This window comes from Scophthalmus maximus, chromosome 19, assembly GCF_022379125.1.
Source record: "Scophthalmus maximus strain ysfricsl-2021 chromosome 19, ASM2237912v1, whole genome shotgun sequence".
NCBI classification, from domain to species: Eukaryota; Metazoa; Chordata; class Actinopteri; order Pleuronectiformes; family Scophthalmidae; genus Scophthalmus; species Scophthalmus maximus.
The window spans coordinates 4942348-4957500 of NC_061533.1; the positions used below are offsets into that span (position 1 = coordinate 4942348).

Consider the following 15153-nt stretch of genomic DNA (forward strand, 5'->3'; position numbering starts at 1 on the left):
AGCTGTCCGCTCGTAATGAGTTTGGAAGTGGAAGTCTTTCTCATAATTTGCCCCACTTGAAAGTGGACGCCATCCAGCTGGCGAATACAGAGTGAAAAGAAAGATTTGAAGGGGCTGCGTCCAGGATTTCTGTTGTGTGTGTGTGTGTGTGTGTGTGTGTGTGTGTGTGTGTGCGTGTGTATTGTGTTAAAAAAAAATATTGCAAACCTTGCTAAGGCAATATTGAGAAAGAGACCATTATTAGTTTTGTTAATACTTTAGCTGATTTGTACAATCCCATCCCTAACGCTATAATAGGTCTAAAGATAAATCGTGGTAAATCAATAGCTTTCTGTCTAACGGGTCTTTTTATTCCTGACAACGTTCATAATCATAACCATATGCAGCTAAAACATTTTTGGTTTTAAATAACTTCATAGGGAATTCCCCTCATTAATCATGCCAATCAACACACAAGAAACTGAACACAAGAGCACAGACATATTGTTTGTGCCGTTTATTGTACAGTATGTAATGTTGAGCTCATTCAATTTCATACCGGCATTTATAATTGTCACAAATTCCTTCCAAAGAAAATGAGCTACTCGTGTCTTCTGTTTGTATGAGGCATGTTTGGGCTTTGTCTCTCATTTCCCCTTTTTCTCACTTTTTAATAGAAATACTGTCTAGATCTCCAGAGTTGCCTCAGTCTCAAAAACCTTTCTGCATCACCGGAAGCTTTCCTGTGATATTGAAATACGTTTGTTCCCTCCGACACGTCAGCAGCGTCACCGTCAGCTCTCGACAGAAAGATATCAGATCAAATTCCCCCCCCCCCCGTCTCATTCACTTCCATGCAAAGGCTTCATTTACCCCCACGATAGCAAGTCAGTGATGTTACATCGATTTTGCGGCATCCGAACTTGGCCTCGCCTCAGGCTGTGATGGACAGCGTTGCCTCGCGGTGGGCACCGACGCCGGAACTCCAAAACGTTGACCGTGGGCCGGATCCAAAATCAATCAGGATCACTTCGGCGTGACCGGCCCGGTCTGTCTTTTCCGCAGCCGTGGCTGTCAAGGGGCTCGTCAGATGGAGAATTGACTTGACTGCACGATGAAGGGCCTGTGTTAACACCGTCGGGGGGGGGGGGGGGGGGGGGGGCAATGTGCACTTCCCAGACTATTAACACGACTCCAACTGCTACGTTGATGGCGACCACGCGTCGGTGCTGCAGCTTAATGAGTCAGCGGGGCAGAATGCGGAACTGTGCTCGCGGCTCGAGATAACGCACGCCGAGGACAACACCGAGATGAGCATTATTCGGGCCAGGAAATGACCCGTGGCCCATTTCCTCCAGGATGAAATGTCTGGCGATGTCTGATGTCACGTGATGATGGCGGTGATGCTACTCTCAGCTGGTTTAAGCACAAACAACTTGACCAGACAAAGTATCAAACAGAGCAATGTCATGCATTCCTCCTCCTCGTCAAAATTTAGATGCAAGGAAACCAAAACTTGCCCAATATGTTTGGAAAAACTTGAATATTTGGGGCATTCAGAGGACACATAACAACATGAGCATTCATTTGGAGTTGCCCTTCTCTCTTTAGCTTTGTTTTTTCTTTTCTCTGTCTCTGACAGCTCCTGATATACATACATATATATATGTATATTTTAAATTCTGTTGAGCTGTCAAGCTTCAGATTGCCGCTCGTCTGCTGTTTGGTGGATACTGTTCGACAATAGACTTGAGGCTAAAGTGAAGCCTTTTCAAAAAGCTCCGTTACTCAGCAAAGTTGGGCGACGACTCAACTCGACCCCATGAAAGAGAAATAAACATTGATAGTGGAGCGCTTTTGTCACGCATGGCTATTAATGGAAACCTTTTCTTACCTTAGGTTTCATAAGCTCAATGGATTTGCTATTTCCAAAATCCACTTCTTGGGTGCCATTTTTAAAAACAATCACAGCGATCCCTTTATTCCATCCCACCATACCCACGAGCACCGCCGGCGTCTATACGGTGCACTCTGCGGAGCCATAAATAATAATGTTAGTAGACCTTTATTTATATAGCACATGTCAGAACTAATGTGACAAAGGGGCTTCACGAGGCAATAAAGAAAACTGAACGGATTAAATAAAAAAAGTGGGGAACAGAATAGCAGCGGCGCCGCGGCGGATGAAGAGCAAATTACATTAGAGGTTATTACAGTGATAAGCCGAGGTGAATAAATCAAATCAAAACAAAATAAGAAAAAAGTTAAATCCAGCAAAAAAATAACAACACAAATAAAATATATTAAAAACACGTGTGCTCACAACAAACGAAGACATACATATACACACGTACATGTAGCACGCAAAAAAAAAAGAAGCAGTTTCAAAATTGGACCTGGCCCATATGTGTGCCATTGGGGGTCCGATCTGAGCAAGAGTCTTTCCCCGCTGCCACGCTCAATAAATATTCATATTGTCCCAACTGATCTTCTCTTATTGGAATGGGGCGAAGGTGAGCGTATCGACAGAGATGCTGCATCAAGAGCAGTTCCCCACGTGTATGTCGGTAAAAAAAAAACCTTCCTCCCAAAGTCATATACAAAACTGTATATATGCACTGTTGCCCATGGAGATGGAATCATTTTGTGTTCGGACACATTCCTCTTTTTTTTATTCCTATTTATACACATCGGTAGTCACCTTTGACCAGGTACAATGATTACATACCGAGTCCCAGTGAAACAAATTCGTGCCTCACAGTTGTTTGGCGCCGTACAAGGCGAGACGTTCGCCGCGTTGTGCATCTCCCGCTTTAAAGTCTGCATGCAGCATAGGTCCACGTTTTCAGAACTGGCTCTCGAATTTTCAACCAAATTTGACAAAGAAATTTCCCAATACGCCACAGAGTGCCCGCACTCCGACAGGACGCACACAGACGAGCCAACATTGCCGATTTCCCTGGAATATTGATAGTTTGCAAAGAGATTTTTCACTGCGATGTGTTTGAAAGCGATTGAACGATGACGTTTTGAGAAGGTACCCACTTTATCCGTCAAGAATAAATCACATGGTCACAATCATTTCGTGAGAAGAGGTAAAAAAATATATATTTTTATTCCAACTTTACGTGCGACGAGTGTATATTATATAAACTCGAGGAGTGTTGCGTTTTTTTAATATTCAGCTTTCGCCTGTTACCTGAATCCCCCAGCAGTGGAATCCCAAATCTCTTCTCGGGGATGGAGAGGCCATCCCATTTCAAGACAGTGACAGTATAGTGTGGGGATGGAAATGAGGTGCCCCCCCCCCCCCCCCCCCCCCCCGCCCCAAACGGAGGCAGCTCCCCCTCCAGCACAGTTCACGGTTTGATTCTCCCAGACAGGCGGAAATAAATTACCCCCCCCCCGACAGTCCATTTTCCCATTTGACAGCATTACACGGGCAGGCAGAGGCAAGTGAGAGAGAGAGGCAGAGAACTTTTCTTTTTCTTTAGTCTTTCTCAAAGGTAGATTGGTTCCTCTCGGGTCTCCGGGTCGTCTTTGAGTGGCGGTCGGCCTCTTGCTGACCTTGCTCACCCTGGCACTGTTACCTACGTGGCTCATCGAGCTTTGCTGCGGGCCCTTCACCCCTCCCCCCCCCCCAGGCTCTTAATCCACCCGTTAAGCTTGTGTGTTCGGATGTGTGTGTCTGATTGTACGATACAAACCAATGCCTCTTATTTAAAAAATCAAAATCAACTTTAATCAACTTGTTACTGCTCAAACAGTAATTTCAATATCACCATTAATGCCCTACACATATCTAAACTGTCTCTTGTCAAAATGATCGAATTGAACTTCTGAAAGTTGTACTATATTAAAGTAATATTATAAAATGGCAACTTTAAGCATTATGCTGAAACTCAGGGATGTTGTAGTTGAGGCTTGTCATGAGCATCACAGAATTAAATTTACAGGTTGGTTTTTTTGCTTAAAAGGTATAACAGATATAAAAATGTATCAAATAATTGTGCCAACAATTTTACAGGTTGTAGTAACAAACAGACGGACTCAGGTACAGACAAAGGAAGCGGAGCCAGCATTTTTCTTCCTTTTCTTTTACATTGCGAGATGGGGCTCCTTTTTTTCTTTTACATCTTCACCAATTTCCAAATGAATAATTCATGGATCCTGATGACAAAAATATCTGGCACGTTTAGGGGGCTGATACCTAAAGGTGTTCAGTCTGGCCTGATTGAAGTTGTGCGGTGGCGCGCTCTCCCGAGCGCCTTTGTAGTTCACGGCCTCATCAGCAATTAGTCGACGTCGACCTCAGACCCCGTCTCAGAAGTACGGCGGGAAATTGGTGCCCGGAATTCTGGAAATGTCAAACGAGGTTGTGATGCGACCGCTCCTAATTTTTTTTGTGTCAAAGGAGCTTTTGATCCTTCCTGTTTTTCTGGAGAGAATAACTTCCATTGTCCTCTTGTTTTATGCCACCACCCATTGACTTTTCTTTTTTTTTCCAATTTGCGCAATCGGGGGCGTGTTTCTGTCCATACATCCGTTCTTTAACCCGTTTAATGCCATGAAAAAAAATTCAGCAATATCAAAAAAAGAATACGAAAGAAAGAAAGAATATACATCTCCCTGGTTCAGAAAGGGGAAAAGTAACTTTCTTTGAAGTCTTGACATTGTTGTAACAAACGGCCGCGGAGCGTTTGCCAGTGTCCAATGTGTCACGGTCACACAACGTGTTACTCTGCAGCACAGATTGTGTGAACTGCGAGCGAAGGAAGAGGAAATAACGCCGGGGTCCATCTGCGAGCACCTCCTGGCTGCAAAACGCGTCGCCCATAAAGTGTCACGGGGAAATGGAGTCTTTCACGGCGGGGGAGTATGGACCAACGGGCCGTTTCCTGGGAAAAAATACTGTCGTTGTTGTGTTGTTGATGGAAAGTTTGGAGTGGGGCGGGGGGGGGGGGGTAATAGGGATTAAGGATTGATAGACGTGGCACACTGAGTGGCTCCAAAGACCTACAGCTTTGTTGGACGTCCATCCATCACCAGCGGTGTATCTGCACAGTGAGGGGGCAGGGATGAGGCGAGCCACACCCATCCGTCTGTCACATCCATGGGCGCAGCACTGGGGGGGTACTAACTACCCAGGGCCCAAGGGTGGAGGGGGGCCCCTGGAAAGCCTGGAATTAAAAGTTTTTTTTTGTTGTAATTAGTGTTTTTCCAAGTAATTGGTGTCATAACATAAATCAAAAATTGTTGAGAGACTGAACTAAGTATTTGAAAACATAGTGGATGTTCTCCGAGGGGCCCCTCTCGCCCTTCACCATCGCGGCTCAGCATGAGAATCTGTCAGCTAATCCACTGACTTCGTAACGTCCTCCCACAAAAAAAGCAAAGTCTGGGTCCCAGAAGAGAAAAGAGCGAAAAGAAAGAGAGAAAACAACCGTTAATCAATTTCCTTCAAAAGAAAAGGTGAGCTAGCTATTAGCGAACTCCCACGACCACGGCTAAGCTAGCAGCTACCTAGCTGAGATCGACGCAGCTGCCATTGTCAGCGAGCTAGCTAACTGTAACTTTTACTAGCTGAATACAGTAGGAGTTAGCTAGCTAGTTACTTTTATAACACACACACACACACACACACAGTATCATAAATGAATCAGCATCATAGCTGCCACAGAGACTGCTTATGTACAGGGCCCAGAATTTGGTGCTACGCCACCTAGCATATAGCATCGCCTCCAGTTAGCCCTCCTGGGGCGCATCCACCTGACAACGGAACCACGATTTCCTTCGTATCGGGTGAAAGCAGATTGGCCCCAGCTATTTTTTTCTCTGACGAGGCCTGCGACCCCACGAAACCCCTTTGAGCGGAAGAGCGATTGCCCCTTTTTCGCACTTTTCAGTCGGTGGTATACTTTCGATTGGACGAAGCGAAATTCTGGATGGTTAAAAATAGAACCTCATGACAAATTTGAGGCGCTGGATATTACTCGCGCCTTTCGGAATTCGAAAGGCGTTAAATGAGGTGTGTGTCTCATCTACATTTGAAAGAATGAGTTTCTTAACGTGTGCACGGAGCGGCACTAAGACTCCAAGTAATCCGTCCACAGATTCCTGTGTGTGCATCGCGGGATTACAACACGGCACGTCATTACTGTATGTCTAACAGCGTATTAGACATATTAAGATCGTTAAGAGAACAATTTAGCCATAGTCAGTAAAATTGACTTCCCCACAGCTACAGGTTCAAAACAATTAATCATACCATCAGAATAAAACTGACTTTCAGACATTTGATTGCTCTGTTTAAACAAAATTGGATTAAACACAAAATAATTTATCGCCGCCGTTATGGTAATCATCAACATGTTTGATCAGAAAAAAAGAAGAAAAAAAACATTTAGAAATGAATAACGCGATTAAGTCGTGACATCAGATCCCTGCTGTTCTATAAACAAGACAGAAGAGACTGAGGGGTGGACTGCATGCAAACACAATATGAATTATGTATATGAATTATGTAATATTGACTACAAATCTTCTGTCACAGTCTGGTGGTTGGACGAGCTCGTGTGGAGCAGACACATGTGGGGAGGGGGTTGGGGGGGATGGGGGGGGGGGGGGGCAAACCAGGGAAAGGCAGATGTGGAGAGAAACGCCTGGCGTTGCCACTCTTCTTCAGATTCATTCCCAGGTCAGCAATTATTAATATAAGTAAATAATAATAAGTGAAAGTGTGTGACTGTCAGGCCTCATTGACTGTGATCAACATCAGGTTTACACTGTAGATAAACACACGACGGAGCTCGGGATGAGAGTGACGCGAAGGGAAGAGCTCATTTCGAGACTTATACAGAACAAAGACTTCCTTATTAAAGAGTGTCTATCATAATATATTATATCAGTATATATATATGTATATAGAGAGAGTGTATATACTTAGAGTCTTGGGTTATATCCTTGTTTTTGCATGCTTTTGATTTTGCATAATATATTATATCAGTATATATATATGTATATAGAGAGAGTGTATATACTTAGAGTCTTGGGTTATATCCTTGTTTTTGCATGCTTTTGATTTTGCATGAACAAAAAACCAAATCTATGATCCGATGATATGATTTTTCACTTTGACATTGTACATTAGTATTTTAGACCCCGAAGCACATACAATCAGATTAGATAAGTATGCATTGTTTTTGTTTGTTTTTTACTTGACTAATAAAAAGACTAATATGCTCAATTTAGCATTTTCAAGGTTGCAAATTCGAACATATAATGGTGAAACGGATTATACGAAGCTATATGCACCCATTTGAAACCAAAAGCAATCGTACGTGTTCATTCTCCGTGTTCACAATTAGATGAAAAAGCCCAATTACTGGAATGTTTAGTGTAAATAACATATTTTTAAACAAAAAAGGTCAAATTGAGACAGAATCAAACTTTATGCAGATAATTACAGAAAAAAAAACAGGTGTAGCCATAAAGTAAAAAAAAACCAAACAGTTTCTGTTACATTAAGCCGGCACATGTGACTGAGTCTGACACCACTGCTCCACATGGCTTTGTTTTTCTGTTAGTAGCTGTAACCAAGGTGAATAAAATCACATTAGAGGCAACATTGCCGCAGGCAACTGCCCATGTTGCCCATGCCGGCCCTGAATACGACAAATGTCATTATTGCACAGAGGTCATAAGATTGCCCTCTGCGGAAAGGGCCGTTGTCAAATTTGGTCATTAACTATAGATATTTTGGGGATGTAGAACAGATGGGGCGGGGGGGGGGGGGGGGGGGGGGGGGGGGCACGTGTGCACACACACACACCACCACCACCACCACCACCAGCTCCTCCTCCGGTCACAAAGAGGCTGTGGAGGAACCGTGCACCCTTTCTCTGTAAAACATTGACGATGGGGACCGCCAGTGAGTTCCTATCTGCTCCAGCAGACCTGTCGGAGAGAGAAACCGTTTTCTCAGCAGGGCTCATCCGCGGAGGGTTTTTGCCCGGATATTCTCTTCCCATCCCGAATGTTACTCCCATTATGCTATGGGGTTTTAGCTCGAACCTAGTCAAACACACACACACACACACACACACACACACACACAGCGAATCATCTTAGGAAGCTGCCGGCGCCTTCGCCCGTCCCCGGAGACGACGGTGAATAATTGATTGTAACCGGGGAGACGTTTGCATTTTTTCCGCCCCATTTCCATTTTTCCGAGGAGGTGATTCAACAGTCGACGGACACTCGCAACGCGTTTGGAGAAGTTTTGAGGAAGTGCAATTTGTAGGGGGTCCAGGACGTGTCCCTGGGGGGTGGCAGGGAATAATGGCGGGAATCTGGTACGAATGTTTCCGTACAGGTTGACTCGGATGTCGGTGTTTAAAATAGTCGGGAGCTAAGAGCGGGACGTTCGAAACAAACGGTTCCTGCATCAAAGGTGCGTAAACACTCGGGGGGAGGGGGGGGCTGAACACGACGCGGCGCTCCCCGCCCGCTCACCCTCGTTCGCCACAACTCGGACGTGTGTCGGCAGACGGCATTGGCGTTCTGTGAGGACGCTCCGTGCTCGGCGCTCGGCAGACAACCCCTCGACCTGGGAGCTCGAGGAGCGAAGAAGTCCACCCGGAGTCGTTCTTCCCTCTCTCTCTCTCTCTCTCTCTCGCGTGAGTCCTTCAGCGATTGTCAGGTCCTTCACCGTCGCCGTTGAGGGCCTGTTGCGGCAACACGGTCAGTCTGACATCACGGGGAGATGAATGTGATTTTGGCTCTCGCGCCGGGTTCAGTCTCATTTGCACCGGGAGCGTCCGATGCCTAATGGGCATCCGAGTCATTCAAAAATCGGACTGATGCACTCTTAATGGAACATTGCATTTCACAAACTGGCCGGGGGGGGGGGGGGGGCCCTGCGCCGGCCGTCACCCCTAACGAGTGGTGGCGTGGGTCGCCCGTTGTAAATGAAAAGGGGGGAAATGATTCGCTCCGGTTATCATTTGCACGCCCCGATTTTTTCTGGCCAAATTTCCCGACCCCCCTCCACCGCTGAGAACATTAGAGCTGAGCGATTCTGCAAAGCCGGATGATGTCCACTGGCAACACTTTCACATTAATGGGCCTTCCAGTTCTGTTTCTAACTACTGGATGTTAGAAAATTGCCGCAGACACGTGAGAAGTCGGTGAACTGTGTTCTGCTGAGTTGGACCATTAAATTCGATTTCTTTTAATCATTTTTGTGTTCAGGATTTCTTTTATGCATTTGCATAATCCCCCCCCCCCCCTTCTAAGATTATATCTTTATAAAAACTACATTAGCATCAGTGGTTTTGCAGCTCAATTATGAGTTACTGCAAACAGTATTCTACCGCCTTCGAACTTTTTCTTTTGCCAACTTCGCTACGCCTTTTTCCCGAACAATGCATCTTACCGGACGCCACGAAGAGCATCTTTTGCTTCAACATGTAATGTTACGACATTAAAAACAAAAAAAGAAAGCTTCCTTTTGTTTTGGTTTCCTACGGTTCCCTCGGGCCGGCATGAAAGCTGTCAATCAAACTCGTCCTCGGATCAAACCCAGACCCCTTGAAAAGGGTTTGGTCTTCAGCGTGTTCATCATTAATAGTTAGTTATATAGTTATATTCTTTTTGCAATTGTGAAAATTGAATTTTATAAAAAGATTTTTTTTAAAAATGTGACTAGGGGATTAATAACATGTTTTTCTGAATTCATTATGGTTACAATTATAAAGCAACTAAACATGGAGAAGTTCTATAGGAACTATGGATGCAACAAGAAAACTAAACAAGGAACTAAACTAAAAAAATATGAGTCCATGTTTGTGCCACCACCACATTTCAATAACAACATTTTTTTTTTAAATTCAGAGCATGTTGGTGAAGTTAGTAGCTTCCAAACTGGTTCTTGGGCCCATGTGAAAACTTGGCTTATGGTTTGAGGAAGATCATGGCTCCAGCCACTGAAGAGGAGGAACCTGTCTGCCTCCCTTTGCCACCAGGGGCTGCTGTTTTGTTTCTTCCACAAATAAAGAGTGGGGTTTTTTGGTATTTTTTTTTATTTTTGCTTCCAAAGCCAATCTGCAATTTTCTTTTACTCCTACACCTCCTCCCGGCGGAAGCTCCCCAAATAGCAGAGCAGCACTTCAAACGGGCACCGGCAGTCGTCTGCAAACCACTGATGGGGTCCAGCTCGGGGGGCTGCCCGGCACGGAGAGGAGGAAGGGGAAGAGAGATAAACACGAGCCCGAACACCCGGGGGAATACACGTTTCCGGGGGCTGCAGTGCAGCTTATGTCGATCCTGCAGCCTCGTTTCGGAGGCCGACGCAGTTCCAGACTGCGGTTCCTCGCAGCACAGAAACTTTTAAGGAAATGGCATCGCACCAGGCCATGCGTCGCGTTTGGTGGACGAGGACAGAACCGCAAACATGAGAAGAGGGATGATGCAAATCTTCCCAACGGAGGATCCCATATGTGAATGGGAGTGAGGGATCCGAGGCAGAGCTTAGTCAGACATCTTGTCGGAATGTCCGACTCCCAAAACGTCGCTGTTGTTGTGCAAACGCATCACCCGGCGACGTTAACTCGCCATAAAGCAGAGCGCAGATGCCATAAGTCTGTTTGGGGGTTCGTGAAATGACTACATCTGTCTCTGTTTCCTGCAACCAGTCCTCTCCGTCTCCGGCTTTCTCCGTCTCCAGCCCTCTCTGTCCTCTCTGTCTCCAGCCCTCTCCGTCTCCAGCCCTCTCCGTCCTCTCCGTCTCCGTCCTCTCCGTCTCCAGCCCTCTCCGTCTCCGTCCCTCTCCGTCCTCTCCGTCTCCGGCCCTCTCCGTCTCCGTCCCTCTCCGTCCTCTCCGTCTCCGTCCTCTCCGTCTCCAGCCCTCTCCGTCTCCAGCCCTCTCCGTCCTCTCCGTCTCCAGCCCTCTCCGTCTCCAGCCCTCTCCGTCTCCGGCCCTCTCCGTCCTCTCCGTCTCCGTCCTCTCCGTCTCTGGCCCTCTCCGTCCTCTCCGTCTCCGGCCCTCTCCGTCCTCTCCGTCTCCGTCCTCTCCGTCTCTGGCCCTCTCCGTCCTCTCCGTCTCTGGCCCTCTCCGTCCTCTCCGTCTCCAGCCCTCTCCATCCTCTCCGTCTCCAGCCCTCTCCGTCTCCGGCCCTCTCCGTCCTCTCCGTCTCCGTCCTCTCCGTCTCCGGCCCTCTCCGTCCTCTCCGTCTCTGGCCCTCTCCGTCTCCGGCCCTCTCCGTCTCTGGCCCTCTCCGTCTCCGGCCCTCTCCGTCCTCTCTGTCTCCAGCCCTCTCCGTCTCCGGCTCCATGCTCATAATCCTGGAGCAGCTTAATGAGCTCACAGTATGAGCCAATATTCACGCCAATACCTGGCCAATAGCCAACCAAGGCCATAGTCAGAATTGAAAAAAGGGGGCAGACAGATGTGACCACAGGGGCAGCTTCACGACGAGGCCCCCCCCTGTTCTTGTGGGATCTATGGCTTGCGGGAACAGAAAATGTGCACATATTCTTCCCTTCTTTACTTGTTGTCATCCGAACTGTCTGAAAGCGTGTTATTTATTTGGGATTAATCCTCAGAAGTAATAACTTCTGGCAGGTAGCCTGACACGAAATCACAGCCTTTTCACTCCCTCTCCCTTTAATCTGCGACAATTCAATCAGGCCAGCTCGTGGGCATACACTCGGCGCTCGTCCCTGCGCTTTTATCCGTGTTTCAGTCTCGTCGAGCCTCTTTCTCTTTTTAATCGGAGGAGGGGAGAAGCAACAGGGCTCAGGATTTAAAAAAGAATGTTTTCCTGATTATTGTCTGCAAGTGACGAGTTTCATCTTCAAGGTTTTGCAAACTTCCTTAGTAAATTTGACAATTCGACCTCACCCCAATGTCTTTTTTATTGTCGGGCACTCGAACATATAAATCAAACGACACAGCTCCGCTCACAGATGGAATTGTCAAAGATCGGAACACAAACCATGACAACATCTGTCACGCTCCTTGTTAAGAAAAGGCGGGTAAAGGTTGGTTGACAGGTCTTCAACTCATCATATTTCATGCCCTGTTTATCAAACACCTCTACTAGCATCACTAGGATTCGAACGATTCCTTCTGCAGCGCAAGTCGTTTCTGCACACCTCGGCCCGATAACATACGCCGCCGAGGAAGAAGAGTATTCAGAGAGCGAACCCGCTCCAACACATAACGACTTTTCTCCGGCTCGCAGTCGCAACGTTCGGCTCCGGAGAGACGAGCTGGTGAGCAGATGAAGGCGGCGAAAGCGTTTTCCCCGCCAAACCGCCGCAGGGTGATCGACGGCAAATTGGGCGGAATCTGTGGGCCTCAACGAGGGGAAAATATTGGACTCCACAGTGCAATCGTTTGGCGTACCAAATACTCGGAATATTCAGTTTTGAGCTAAATCGTTGGGTCATTTATTTTTTTCCGCACAAAAACATTTTACGTTTAATGTCCGATTCAGACGCGCACCTGCTGAGCTAATGAGGTTATTAAAAAACTTCAAATGTATTTCATTCACTCGAGGGTAGAAAATGAGGGAAATGTTCATTTCTGTGTTATTGTTGTTATGTTTGTTTTTTTTTACACTCTCTGTTCTCGGCATAATTACTAATTCAAATGAAACTGTCCATAAATAATAAATACCCGCACACATCAATTCATCTGCAGGCACAGCCGTGACCAAACAAAAGAGGGGAAGGGGGACTGAGCAGAATCGGCCGTCCAGCACCAGCTCCCCCCTTCCCACATACAGTGAAGGTGTATAACCAGAACCTGAGGGGGGGGGGGGGGCAAACGGGGCCCTGCGATGCACCGGGAGCCTAAACACTGTGCCTGTATTGGATTCAGAAAGTGGTCTGACCTTCAAAGTTTCCTCCCGTTGAGAGGGGTTATTTGCAGGAATAAAAAAAAAAAAAGGTGCCACACACACGTCGTTGCCCGCGGATACGAAGTTGGCGATGCCCTTTTGTGTCCAGCCAGCGGTTTGATGGACACCGCTGGCACACGAAGATGTGGTCTGTCGAGCATTTGGGAAATGCCAGCCAGCACTTTGTGTTTATTATGTATGGAATTTTTTGCAACTCAGTGAGCAAGTAAAAGTGGAATTTCGGAGAAGTTAGGGGGAATATGAAAACCGTTTCAGACGTAACATGTGGTTACTAATCAGGGCCGGGTCTAAGACAATAACAGAAGGGCACCCGTCTGTCCTTGGGGGCCTCCAAAGTTTTTTATGGACTGCTTGATTTTGTTTCTGGAACTGGATCCATGTTCAAATGTGAGAAGAATAAAGGCGGTTATTCATCTTCATCATCACCGAGGCCCCCTGTTAACAGCTGGGACGGCAAACAAACTTCTCATTGTTTCGTCAGCTTGATGCTCAATGAACCTCATATTCCTGATGTCTGCTATAAAAAAAACATGGCACGTCACATCTGTTTGGCGTCACAGAGGTTATTTGCTCCTCATCTTTCTGATTGATATCAACTGTACTTTTGATGCTGCTCTCCAATCCCATGATCCAAAATAAGTATATATACATTCCCGATTTTGGGGTATTATGATAGTTTGTTCATATAAGGTCAAACATAAGGATATGACTCATTTCTTCGCACATTTCCTCTTAGAGCAATCGTTATCATCTCCTACCACCCAACACTCACGCTTTTCTACATATTTGGTATTCAGAAGAGTCTGTGGGACATAAAAAATAAAAAAAAATCATGAGGTAAAGCCAATCTTTAAATAACACAATGGTTGCCGTGGAGCCAGGAGACTGACTTTCATGAACAATTTTCAATAACCACTTTTGCATTAATAATGAATCACTTCTCCCAAAACAAAATCCGTAGACCTGTCAAAGAATAAACTTTATACCAGGACTGTACCAAGGACATCGCCGTAGTAGTTTTGTGGTTCCACAACTTTCATAAATCTCAGCCGAGGGCCCCCAAAAAGTCGATGGCCGGCCGTGTAATTGATTTCAGGTAAGAGAGGAACAGCTGAAAGAGGGATTCATTTCAGAAAACAGCTTCTAATGATCCCAAAAAATACTTGCGGCTCCATTTAACATCGCCCTGCTGCTCCTTAAACCAAACTGCCTCGCTGACCTTGTTATCTGAAAAGCAAAACAGCTAATTTCAGTTGCTCTGCACAGACAAGCCAACAACTGGAAATGATGACACAGATTTTATTTCTCCCCTCTCGCTCATGATTTTTCCTCTTTCTCAAACTATAAAATATTTCCCGCTTTTATGTCCTGAAGCCTCATTCTATACGTCTCACCTCGGCCGTGCAAACTAAATCAGCAATGAATGCAGTTTCTTTTCTCTGCTTTAGATAATTGGAAAACTTAAGATGATGCATAACAACAAGTGCCCTGGACATCAGACTCATGGATCATAATTTGAGCTAAGGGCATTATTATTAGGGCCCGAGCTCCACTGACAAAGTCAGAGCGAATACCTGTTGTAGTTGAGTGAATTATTAGGGCCCGAGCTCCACTCACAAATTCAGAGCGAAGACCTATTATAATTGAGTGAATTTTTATTATTATTATTCTTCCGCCACTTTGCACACGCATTAGAACTGGTGAAAAATGTTATGAAATTGACATTTTAGGGGTCTCGGGCATGGGCGTGTGAAAATAAGCCCCTTACCTCATTCCCCCTCGCTTTACATTTGATGTAGATAAACTAAATTTGGTAGGCACGTATATCACATCAAGACCTACAAAAAAGTAAAAGGTGGCCATTACCTCCGACCAACAGGAAGTCGAGCGTTTTCCATTTTAGTGTGCAAATTTGGACATTTTCACACGTCGTACTTTAACGAACTCCTCCGACAGACTCCACACCAGCACCTTCAAATTTGGTGTGTGTCATCTCAAGACCCATGGGATCAAACAGCTTGTTATTATTATTATTATTATTATTATTATTATTTTTATAGCTTCAGCACCAAACGAGGAAATGAGCCATTCAGATACAATATGCTCGATCATTAATCACACTTCCAAAGCTCAGGGTAACAAATAAAGAAACAGAGGGAGGGAGGGCTGGAGTACACCCGCGCGTACAGTGTGTGTGTGTGTGTGTGTGTGTGTGTGTGTGTGTACATATGTATGAGAGAGACAACGG

General features: G+C 45.9%; 1 protein-coding gene across 1 annotated transcript in view; it reads left to right on the top strand.

The window, feature by feature from the left end:
* The window catches only part of LOC118314057 (calcium-binding protein 7), a 55082-nt gene that overhangs the window by 17913 nt on the left and 22016 nt on the right, over positions 1-15153 (top strand). The gene's annotated exons all lie outside the window — the stretch shown is intronic.